General features: G+C 31.9%; 1 protein-coding gene across 7 annotated transcripts in view; it reads left to right on the top strand.

Moving 5' to 3' along the window:
- Window positions 1-6,974: 6,974 nt before the first annotated feature.
- LOC130622967 (uncharacterized) overlaps window positions 6,975-13,379 on the top strand; it is a 22,912-nt gene continuing 16,507 nt past the window's right edge. For 4 of the 7 annotated variants that reach the window (XM_057438431.1, XM_057438430.1, XM_057438429.1 and 1 more), the window contains exons 1-3: window positions 6,975-11,024; window positions 12,420-12,737; window positions 12,900-12,965. The gene's annotated coding sequence lies outside the window, so the exon portion shown is untranslated. Of the gene's footprint in view, window positions 11,032-12,419; window positions 12,738-12,899; window positions 12,966-13,379 lie in introns of all 7 variants that reach the window. The other 3 variants (XM_057438426.1, XM_057438427.1, XM_057438428.1) reach the window with 3 other exon arrangements.

Genomic DNA, 13,379 nt, shown 5'->3' with positions numbered 1-13,379 from the left:
GACAATCGAAAAGATTAGTGTGCAGGCTTGATAGTCTGTATGTATTTAACTTTTGAATTAGGCACTTCAGGGCATTTTTGTTGAATCCCAAATTAAGCACTAAAGCAAATTAAGATTGTTCTACAGACTAAGACAAATCCAACGAGAGGTCAATGACCTCTGTACGTTGAGTAGAACCAAAGTTATGGACATTTTGGTATGTGCAATTGATGGCATTTTTTGAACAATTGCATTGCAAGATTCTGCAGAAAAAGGGGAAATAAAATGGCACAAAAAACAGGGTATAAAAAAGTCCGTTTTAACGACAAAATCGCCTGAACTGAAATTCTCATATCTTTCGTTCTAGAATTAGGAATAACTTTAAATTTTTAGAGGATATTAATAAACACTTATATTTTTTATCATCATTTTTATTAATCAAAATATGACGTCACAACTCTGCCATTATGGAAATGACCAAATATGGTTAAAACTAATAAAAATACCAATAAAACATTACTCGAAGTGTTTTCATAAAAGTTACTGCTCAGAAAACCAATATATAGGTAAAGGATGTGTCCAAAATTTTCTTGAAAGATTATCACGTGATAAAAGTGTGTATTTTACAGACCAGATATGGTTAAAACTAATAAAATTACTAATAAAACATTACTCGAAGTGTTTTCATAAAAGTTACTGCTTAGAAAACCAATATATAGGTAAAGGATGTGCCCAAAATTTTCCTGAAAGATTATCACGTGATAAAAGTGTGTATTTTACAGACCAGATTTGTGAAAACATAATGACCAAATATGGTTAAAACTAATAAAAATACCAATAAAACATATATTTGAATTGTTTTATGAAAGTTACTGCTTAGAAAACTAATATATAAGTAATGGATGTGTCCAAAATTTTCCTGAAAGATTATCAAGAGCGTGTATTTTACAGACCAGATTTGCGAAAACATACGTTATTTCAATACCATAAAAAATTTATATCTTTTGGTCTTTTCAGTGAACGTGGATTTAAATTTACATATCCTTCAAACCCAATTAAAATAGGATGTCACAACTCTGCCATTATGGAAATGACCAAATTATATATATAGTAAAAACTACTAAAAATACTGATTTCAAAATTGTCACTCTATAAGAATGCTGCCAAAACATGCATTACTTCAAAAACCATACAGAACTATCACGAAAACAAAACTTTTTAATTAAGCATCAATTTTTAAAAAAAATAATATCTTGCAGACCAGACTTCAAATAAGTTGTAAATCTTAATTTTTGTGTAAAAATATAAACGCACAAAATTTGCACAAATATAGTCATTGCGTTAAACATGTGAGGATAAAATAATGCAGATACTTTCTAAATTAGCAGTACAAAAGTTATCGTTCTATTATACTACAGAGTTTCTGTAAATGGTATATACGCAAATAGTAAAAATTAAAAATCACTTATATAATGATGAAGGATCCAAGAACCACTTTTACTTCCAACACAATCGTTTGTGCATCCAAAATATCACAAATTCGTACTCAGTTTGTTGCAGACACTGGCTCATATGTTTTTTGAATACACCTAGAGATAGAAAATTAAGTTGATAAGAAAAAAATTATCTACTAAAAGGAGTAAGAGGAACACTAAAAACTACTAGGAAGGTACTACTAACAATATACATATATCAATCAAAAAACTAGGAAATAATAATCAGTTCTCCTTTCTCTAAATCGACAAGAAGAGGGAAGTTCCACGTCTCATCTTCTCCTTCATACTGCACAGTATACGTTGACTTTTTAGAATTTGATAAAACTAATGGCATAACTGTTCCTCTACACCAAAACACATCATCGCACCCTTCCTCGCGTACTTTATGCTGAATTAACTTTCCAACTAAAGACTGTGGGTTTTCCAAATATTTTTGAAGCTGTGCACGTTGCTTATCAATAACAAGCCGTAAGCGACCCTCTTTCAACTTTCTTCCCAACTTTACCTTCTGCTCCGTAACATTTCCTAACCTTGTATTCTTGTCCATTAAAACTGGCTTAGGTGCAATAGGTCTTTCACTTGCTAAACTATACTTTACAACTTCTTTAAAATTCTCACACAATTCCTCCCACAACAACTTTCTATGCTTCCCAATATCAACCTTTGTGACAGTAAAATTTCACTGGACATTTCACACACAATGCAAACCTATAAAAATTTAACTGTGCAATCAAAACCTTTTCTTTTTCAACATCGTCCTTAATAATCCATTCTCAATGTCACTTTCAGTCGACCAAAGATTTACTCGACAACCTATCAATGATTTAGCTGCTGTTATTTTTTTCATTGTTTCCTTTTCCTCAATTTCTTTTTTTAATTTTTGTTTGGCTAGCAACTGTTGTACTTTTTTTTCCTTCAAAACAGCTTTTCTTTCAGCATACTTCATTTTCATTTCTGGAGCCAATTTCCTTGCACGGTCTAAGATAAACTCCCTATCCTCATCTGATTGCTCAGCAAGCCAAGAACCAGCGTCATTCCTCATCCACATAGTGAGAGCTTGAATTGTTTGAATGTTTGAATTTGGTTTTGATCTGACCAACATGTCTAATATCGCAAAATCAGATTCACTTGCTTTGTTAGTGGTAGGTACAACAGCACCGATTTTTTTTATATTGTCATCAGCATTCCAATATTTCCCACCTGGAAGTTGATCAACACATTGTCTTTCTAGTATGACAAGAATTCGTAGTAAAATAATCTCCGAAGCTTGTTGTGTCTTAACATCAAAATCAACATCATCATTATCTTCAAACAGTTTCTCGTAAAGGCAATCCGTATGAATGGGTAATTCAGGAAATATCAACTGTTGATTTAGTAATGGTGATGCATCTTTTCCAAGTTCATTAATTTTTATTTTTAAGTGAAAAAGATGTACATTTAAATCAAGAATACTTTTTTTGCTTTCAATTAAACGCCACAATGGACCAGTTAAAAATTTATCAATAATTCATAAAGCTCTTAACTCAGCAGTAAACAACTCATTACTCAGGTCTTCCTTCACAGCTTTCAATAAATTATTTGGATTTGGCCAACCATTGAGAAATGCCAACATTGATTCTCGATGGTAGTATACAGCTGCTGCATTATAATATAAAACATTAAAACGATTACCAATGAAGGGTATGAGCATTGCTTTTTCACCTTTTCCATGAAGGTAAGAGTTAAAGTAAGATGCAACACCTGCTTCATCACTACCTCTTGAATGAAATGCTTTGCATGCAGTACGTACAAGACAGGCAACACTGGATTCCTTTGTAGTAAATGCGTACTCTGGTGAATAATCTTCTGCTAACCCCATCCCTTCAAACTCTTTCAACACTTTATCAGTCTCACTTGCAAAGTTAGCTAAAAGATGTAGTTTGCAAAAAAAATTTCCCATTTGCGATAACTGTTTGCGTTCATGAATTGTTAATGTACACCAATTGTTTATCACTTTAGGCAAAAATAATTCTCTCATTTCTTGGAGTTGTTGATTAAAGACAGGGTTAACTGGTCCAAGATCACTCATTGTGGATTTTATTTTAGTTATTAAGGTTTCAAACAGCTCTTCATTATTACCACCCAAACTATCACAAATATCGCCTAATGAATTCCTAAACGTGTCAAGAGTTGCAGACGCATTCCCTTGGGCCATCTCATCTAAGCCAAATGACAATAACTTTCCACTGGCTGTAGTGATTTGAAAATTTTGGTAATGACGGTGATATTTAGTTGTTCCATCACCATGAAGACAATTACCCCCTGAACTGTTAGTTGATTGCAACATTGCTTCTCCTACTTGTGCCTGGGATAACAATAACGCTTCACTCATTAGCCTTGATTTCATGCCAGTTGAAGGTAGCCTGCTAACATCCTTTTTTGCCAATGTACTTAATACACATTTTATTACATTATTTACTTTGTTCATACTGACATTCAACCACACTAACTCCATAATACACTCCCTAATATCATTTGTGAATTTCCCATCTGCAAAGGAGACTACAATGTCATCTCTCAAAAGTTCCACAAGTTTTTCTAAGTCGTTATTTTCAGCTTCAAGTGTTTTTACTTTCTGTCTTAATGACTTTAACTCTATTTCAATTTCTTTAAGGTCACCGTGATTAGTCACACTTCCACTTAGCTTTTTATTTAAATACCATGCTTTCTTTTTTAACGATTTTCTTTCAGAGTTCAACTCGTCTATTACAGATACAAATTCATTCTCCTTTTCTTCTTTCGCATTCAACTCTTCACTAACTGCATATATCTTTTTTTTCAAGTTCACTTTTTTCAGAATTCAATTCGTCTATTTTTTTTATTTTTTCAGCAATGTTTTCATCTCTACGTTTTATTTTTTTATTCAAGTTTCTTATTCTCTCACTACCATACTTTTCAACAAAACAACTGAATTTTCTTTCTGACTTCTCAAGTTTTTTTTCCTGTTCACTATAATCTTTCTTTAAGATAGTATATTTTCTTTCGAAAACATGTCCATCGTGGGAAGTATCCAAAGCTACCGATTTCAATTTTTCATTTACTTCTTCTAAAGCTGTTAATTGGCTAGCATATGTTTGCACTACTTTTTCTACACCTTCAAGTTCACTTAACTTTCTTTTTAAACCCCTTCCTTCTTCTTTAAGTACGTTTACTTTCTGCATTAATGTCCTTTCTTTATTTGTAGCAGAAAGAGAAACGTGTGTGGCAATAAGAGGCAACGAAAAAGCAGTATCACCAAATTCTTTAAAATTACCATTTTTCCTTCTAAAAAATCTGTCCTTGTCGACGACTCTCTTAATTTTATTAAATAGTGTTTTATCATTAAACATTGTCCTATCTTTCAGAAAATTGCTACAAAACTGTTCACATATATACATTTTTAACAAAACTGTCAGTTAATGTCTTAAACCACTCAATTACATCTCTATTTGTCAAACTCATGATTTGTTATATTCTGTCTATAAAAAAAGGTATTTATAAAACTGGTTAAGCTCTGCTGAAATTTGAAAAATGTCTTCTAACTAGTGCTTGAGGAGAGCTTCACTTAGCTAAGCTAGTTATAACTACATATAAAACAGCTTTACAAATAAGAATAATATAACTAGCTAAAGTAACTAAAGTAAAGTAACAAACCTAAAATGGCGGTTGGCCTTTACTAAATATATATGCGTTTTAGGAGAAAAAGTAAATATACAGTTTTTATAAACACGAAACTGCTGCACTAAGAAAAGTCTAGAGTACACAAAATAACAAATACTTGGTAAACAGATAGTTAAAAATACATTTGAAAGGTGAGCCAACTCTTTAAATTTAGTTTTACCTCCAAATATCAGCTTTTTTCTTCTTCTCTTCGGCCCCACAACAACATCTGCTTCTCCAATATTGGCTCAGGTCGTTATATAAACTCGTATGTGCCTAGTTTCAATATCTGCCCAAGTTTATACTTCTAGAGGTGCCGAAGGTGCCCAGATGTTTATATATAAATGTGATAACAAAAATAAATCACAGAAAATTTCCCGTCAGAATTTCCCGTGAAATTGCGCAATTTTTGATCAACGGAATTGTCACGTGACTTGAAGTGCCTGTTTGAATGAAGTGTTTATCTATATAATAATACGCTAACTAACAATATTGAACTAGCTTATGTAGGATTTACTCTTTGTGAGTTAGGATTGATATAATGTCAACAATGAAACTTCTTTTTATTTCATTTCGTCGTCTGTCTGTCTCTGCGCGGACCCCCCGCTGAGTTTGAAAATAATGTTACGGAAACACGAATATCAAATGCGATATATTTTTATCCACTTTGTTGCGACGGGTAATTATAAAGGACGGACGAACCCGTGGATTTTTCCACGGGCAACGACTAGTATGTTTATATTCGGCGTGGATTTTTTTTGTTCGTGAGGACATGTTTTGGTAATTAAATTTCTCCAAGGATGTAACGAATAACATTTCTCAGGACAGCACAGCTATTACACGGAGCCATACCGTCAGAATATCATAGGCGTGGAGGAGCTCTATCGATTAAACAAATGGTGGAAAATCAAACGATATACTAATATAAAAGATGATATTGTGAACATCGGGAAATCGATTAAATTTTCAAATTACTATGGTAAAGAACTTAGAAGGAAAGTGCTCCAGCAAAAAAAGTGACGCAACAACTGCGCTACGTCCCCTAGGGTCTCTTGCTCCCTGAGCCGAATTATTTCAAACACGAGATTCTTGAAAAAGGTGGGTTTACAAACGTGCTCCGCAATTTCCGCTAAGATTTTATAATAGACCCTCATTCCCGGGGCTTTCTGCATTTTTGACTTTGCATAAGTCAACAAACCCTGGGGACGAAAATGCATTTTAAAAATCTCCGTTAATACGAAAGGAAAGCCCTGGAAACGGAGTTGTTTTGATGTTTGCTGTAAGCACTTTCCTGCTGTTGAACCGAGCGAAGGGGAGGGAAGCAACATGGTAATTCGTCAGAAAATTATACAAAATTAAACTGAAGTGCAGTAGATCAATGATTGTTATTTGATTGGAAATTTGGTAGATAGCTAGCTAGTAGATACATGGTCATTTACCATAAGAAGAATTACTATTAAAATACGGGTGTGGCATGATAAATGTTCACCTAGCTATGTATACACACTATCTGCATAAACTATCTGAGTTCATCACTAACATATTGCCGAAAATAGTGTAGTGGGTTCGTCTGAGACTCCCAGTCCTCCTGGGGACCACGGATCAAATACGGCTCACTGGGCACGCAGTATGTTTAGTGATGAACAAAGTTGTTCTTCTTTAATATGACATTTCTGATTTGTTTACACAAGGCATTTATTGTGTAACCTTTAACGTAACAGGAAAGCATATGCAGCTAGGTCTTCCTTGGTGGCGATAGCCCCTGGTTAACAAAAACCATGCAAGGGAAATTACCATGGCACACTGTGTGGGATGTTGTAGGAAGTTGTCTGGTAAAGCATGAATCCTAATTCGGTCTAAAATGAGCATTAAGTACTCTGAAACTCCCTATTTAAGCCATAACCCCTTCTGTAAACAATAGGCAGAGTTCATCCCTTGATATTTGTGAGGCTAGCCATGTGAAATATGTCCATCTATCTACAATATCTGACATGTAAAAGTTACACTAGCTACACTAGCCACATGTTTATTTCTAACCCAGTACTTTATTTCATTTAGAATTTGAACAATAACAATAACAAACTGGCTGGTCCATTTTAAATACTCGTAGCATTGGTGAGAAGTCATATAAAGATAATTTAGTGAGAACTTAATTTTATAGACAAGTTGTAATTATTTCGTGTATGTGCTTTACTAACTGCCACACGTTCTTGAAACATATAGTTAGTAAAACTCACCTATTGTTACTTATAATGTTTATATACCCTTTTCATTCCTCACTTGTTAAGCTAATTGTTAATTGATAGTTATACCCCTTTAAACCCTGCATCAACACAAACAAAAAAACATGAACACTTAAACAGTTATAGTTTTTTCAATTTTATAAAGTGAAGTAATATTTGTAATTTGTAATTACAAATCTCCTGTTTATTAACAAGTGAGACATATCTCTTCTTAACCTTCTTACTATGTAAAGTTTTTTTTGTCACAGATTATTAGGTATTCTAATTTTTTTTACATGGAAGGTAATGTAAAGTGATTGATAAATTTAATACCCTACTTGTTCAATCCTGGTTATGCACAATGTTACAACTTACACTATGTATATATATTTTACACCGGGGCTGGGGAAAAAGTTTTTATGGTATAAATTTGTAATTTTCCGTCAATGTAAATGGCAAAATAAAGCCCCCATAAGTTGTCAAACATTATTAGGCTGCCATATAGAGTAATCTATATAGAGGAAACTAGTGTTTTATGCTTTTTATAGTTCTTTTATCTTTATATCTATTTTTGATCAGTTGGTATAATTTGATTTAGAAACTGTGTTCAGGTAATAACACAATAATTAGTGGTAAAAACATCAATACTTAGAAATAAACATATTACCATAATTTGGGATAGCAAGCACCATCGCAATATTTTATCTTTTTTATAAATATAAACATCTATTTAATGTATTGACTTTCACAAAACTGAACTACTTTAAGAAAAGTGTGAAACAATTTTTTGTCACGTTTGTTTCTTATCTATGCATTTGTTTTTTGTTTGATAGTTTTGAATGCTAATTTTGTGAGTACTAATTTTCATAAAATTAATCAAAATGTTTAAAAATCTGAAAAATGTTACCATTGATAATTAGTACTAATTAGACCAGCAAAAACAAAAACGTAAGATTTTGCTGAAAAATATTTTAGCAAGACAGGTAATATTTGTATTTAGTAGCTAAATGGAATATGCAAATTTTGAATGGAAATGACCTAAGAATGATTTATATATTACCAGTAAAATAGAAAGGTTAATTATAATGTCTCAAAGTTCAGGTTTATAAAATGTCTAATCAAGGGAACAAGTAGAAGTTACAAAGTTATATCCCTGCTACAAAAACATTTTGTAACATGCAATCGATCCATCTTTGACACAACTTTTTTTATGGCCAGTCCCTATGGTTCCTCTCAAGTGTGTTTTTACTAAAACGATTCTCTGTGTATAGGCTCCCTCAGTAATTCTGGATAGTATATTGTACAAAGGAGGGAAAGACAAACTTTTATCGTAAGGATGAATATGAATGTTCTAAATTCGTTGGTAAATGAGGAGAGGTAAATAATCAATTTAACTAGTGTTTGCCATAATGAATGTTAGGTAGAGGTCAAAATTGCTTGGGTCATAATAATTTTTTTATTTTCTTAAGCAATTAACTTAACATAAATTTCGTCTAAAAGCTGTTTGTCTCATACAGGGCCTTTTTAAAAGTAGTCCAGAAATTAAAGGAGGGTTATTTCTCCTTGATGAAACATTCTCTTTTGATTTTTTCATCAAAAGAACTGATAATATAACATAATTTAGGATGGCTTTTGAGCTTATTGGGTAGCAATGTAATATTTTAGGGTACAGAAAATATAAAGAGAAAAATACGGAATACAGAAAAATTATTAACTATTTACAGGCTTTTTACAGGCTACAGACCACACAATCACATACCTCACAACACCTACACACACACAAAAGAAATAGGGTGTGCTTCCTGCTACTCACTTATAAAATATTTTTGAAAAAGCTTGTAGCTATGAAAAAATATTGAATAATATTGACATGAGCAATATAGGATTAAAACAGTATTGATGTCAACAATTTAGAGATTTATAACTTTATCAATTATAATGTCTTTTAGGACATTATAATTGATATTATATTCAGGAATTATAGTTGCTGAAAACCAATTAATACTATATCACAAAATATTATATTCATTTCAATACTGTTAAAAAGATTATGAAACTTAAAAGTTTGGTGCTGTAATTGAAATTTATTTCTCATTAAAATTTTGGTCTAGTATTATGCAAAGGTATTGGTGGGAAATTAATTTAAACGCAGTGATGTGTGTAGTAATATATCAATACGTTTGTTTCTATTCTTGCGGTAGTTTTTAATCATGTTACATATTATACTTTTTTATGTTTATACTAGTTGTAAGGCAGAATCCATTTAGGCAGAAGAACAATACCAAAGATCGATGATTTTTAAATTTTGACAAGGGAGCTATTATGGTTTAAGGTATTTTCATGATTTCACCAATCCTTAGGTTATAAAACAAGTGGTTTGATGAAACTCTGGGGAATCGCACCAATGTTGGTCTTAGCTGGCCCATATTTTCTGAATTTGTATCAGCTTTTCTATTCCTTTCTGAATTGTTTTGTGTAATCATAACGTTTATCCCTATGCTAGCTGCCAGTAGGATATGAATCAGGAGAAAAGCATGTTGACTAGGCTACCTTCTCATCACATCATGCTGGATGTACCTTTGTAGCTAGTTTTAAAGTTAGTTTGCTAAGGTTCGTATATGGCTTACCTGTCTCCTTTGACACAAACACTGATCAAAATATTGTATAAAAGCATAACATTTAGGCAAACAGTTAAGATTTACTTGATTCTAAAGATCTTTAATGACATTATCCAAATGGAATATTTTTACTGCCATATCTGCGCACTTTTTTGGAACTTTTCCTAGGTGGGCCATAGTTGTAAAAATTTTCATTTGAAACTAGTTTTTAGTATAATATATACCAGTATGATTTTTGATAACCTATTTAAATTGTTATATTTGACTCTTTATTTCTGAGACCAGAAAATATAACCCACAATGTCAAAAACTGAAAATCTTCTGCATTGCTAAACAGAATCTTTAAGCCTAAATTAAAACTCCTTTATTTAATTCTACCACCAGATAGAAAAGTAGCAATACTAGCATCAAAAGCCCTTGGACTCTGTTATGATTTTATATATTTTTAGTCTTTGCCTTAATAAACTGCAAAAGAGTGTTTTCTTTAAGCACCTGTGTATGCTACTCTTTATTGCTATTTAAGTTTGTTATGCATGTAAATGTATATTTCTTTCTTATAGAAAAAAGATAATTGATTATGATTCGAGTTATCATTTTTTTTCTAACATTGTCGCTTGTGGTAAGTTTTTCAGCTGTTTTGATTTTATTTATTACAAAATTTCCTGTTAAAAAGTTATACATTTTTAGGCCATATGGCTTAGACCAGCGAGATTGGGAGCACACTCTTTACATGTAATTCACAAAGCCCTGATCATTTAAAGGCATACTGAAACACAAAATAAAAAACTCAACATTGAAAGTACTCATATCCTTAAATGCGAAAATCATTGTTAAAGTCAAATTAATTTCTTTTGTTAACATGTGTGGCTTATCTTCGCCTCCATTTTGTTATTTAGAAGTAGAGTAAAGCTGTGGTGAAAATTGCATAATTAGCCGACATCAAAAAATGTTCTGCATATAGAATTCATGTTTTGTGTTTCTCCGTTGGTGTGAAAATAATTGTTGAAGCTTGCATCATGAGAAAAATACAGGTGTGTGGTACGTCGCGCACCTAAAAAATGTTTTTAAAGATGCTACCTGATTTATCACTTACCTGAGTATATTAGGCGCGTGATGACGAGTGATTACGAACAGGCCTCTAAATAAGTACCCGATCATGTAACGTAACATGGAAAGGTTTTGCCCAAAAAAAAGGCCATCGAAACGCTGTTGCGCAGAAGTTTGTTTCAATAGCTTTGGAACAGATCCAAGTTCAGCGCCCTTAAAAACTTTCAAACTTTCTCAACCTTGTTCCATAACGCCACCAACCGATATGTCTTATGGATTTTTCCACTGACCTTACCGACTAGTATATTTATTAGATATCAGTTCAATGCATTGACGTTGTGTTGAAAAGTCAAAAGGTTAACAAATAAAGGCATAATAATTTTGAATACTTCGAAGGAAAATAAGCATATTCATACCTGTTAATAAAAAAGTAGTGTATTATTAGCCGATTAGCGGGTAAAAAAATCAAATTATGTAGAAGAAAAATGGAAAAAACCTGTCACTTAAATCTTGATGACATTAATCCTCAATTAAATTATCATGCGATGTTTTATAGAAATAAGAAAATATATAGAAAATCCACTTCACAAAAATGACAGACACACCAACCTAGCCTGTTATTAAGTGCGATTGCACAATTAAAATAATTATATTTTCACACACATTGTTATGAAAAATGCTAAAGGATAAAAAAATCCAATAAAAAGATCAAAACGTATTTTGTTAAAGTTGACAAAAAAACTTTTACAAATTTTGTTAAATGTTTTTTTATAACAATAATTTGGGTAATTTCATCACCAAAGTAAGTTTTCAGATTGCCAAGGCTATTTTTAAGGGTTGCATATAGGATAAATTTTGCCACATTATAATTGTCTTATGTTAGTGGAAACTCGATACATACAGTATCTATTTTTTTTTGCAAAAATGGCTAACGATACCAGCAACAAAACCTATGGAAACAAATATTGAATGTAATAAAAATTTATATTAACCTTTTCAACAAAACAACTTTTATTCTCCTTTTTATTTTTGTTTTACCCCTTTCGGCTATTACCTGAGGTTAGATATTTTCAATTTCATTTTATATCATGTATCTAACAGTGACATATGTGCAGAAGTCATCAATGTTGAGTTTTGTTGTTTTTCTGTTCTTTGGCGCTACGCTTTGTTAATTTCCTATTAACGAAAATTCAATTCATTGTATCATGCTAACAAAATGAACCCCTATATAAATAGAAATGAGCCTTAAGTTTTGTCTATAACCTGCATATTGCATTACATTGTTCGGTTTTTATTATTTCATAATAATGATTGCAAATGTAGTACTTGTTTTAAAAAAAATCGACTTTGTAAAGTTGTTTTTATATCTGTAATTCTAGATTGCAAGCAAGTGCAATTTTGGAGAAAGAGAAGTTGTTGACACAAATGGCAAGAAAAAATGTCTTGATTGTCCCTTATGTGGGAAAGGGAAACAACCTGCCCACTGTGGCATGAATATAACATATAAGTACCCTTTAAATAATTCATGTATGGATTGTCCTGAAGGGTACTTTAATGATCAACTGAACAATGCATTTTTATGTAGGAAATGTCCTACATGCAGTCTTGTTGAAAAAGCAATATGCCTTAAATAAATTGGCATATGTGAGACCAGACCGTTAATTAACTCAACAATGAAATCATATACACCGTTAAAGGTGAGTTTTTTCACATTAATTTTTTTAATCGGAATGCTGTTTTCTATATATGTTTATTTTGTTTAATTTTAAATTAATAATTGTGACTACGTATTCATGCATAATAACAGTTGTTAATGTTAGTTTATTCATTTTGTGAGAGTATTAAAAAATGTTGTTTAGAAGCGTGAAGATACAACCTTTGCTACCACTACTGCTACCCAACTTACCACACGAGATTCACAACCGGTATATTTACTTTTTCTTAAAAGAATCTCTGGTGTTTTTAAATTAAAAGTGCTTTATAAGCACCATGTTTCTTTGATAGTCTCGCATTTTTTCGTATTTTCATTATTTAGTTGTTTTCTTGTATACAAGATGTTTAAAAAAAACTAACTGATCGTGTATACAGGTGCTTTTAAACTAATCGTGTATATAGGTATATTGGAGTTTCAGAAAATCTTATTCCTGCCTATCTTCCTAACTATCATGGTCCACACTCTGCTATGGGTTATCTCCTTCCCAAAAAATCTTACTTATCTACAATATGGAAACTTTAATTGGTTCTATACCTCAATATAGGAAATTGACTTTTTTTAACTTCTGCTGTCTTCCAAAGTAACGCTTCATGAAACAAGGTAAACCCGAAAGTAAAAAATCTTC

Source organism: Hydractinia symbiolongicarpus, chromosome 13 (genome assembly GCF_029227915.1).
Source record: "Hydractinia symbiolongicarpus strain clone_291-10 chromosome 13, HSymV2.1, whole genome shotgun sequence".
NCBI classification, from domain to species: Eukaryota; Metazoa; Cnidaria; class Hydrozoa; order Anthoathecata; family Hydractiniidae; genus Hydractinia; species Hydractinia symbiolongicarpus.
This window is presented reverse-complemented; position numbering and strand designations above follow the sequence as displayed.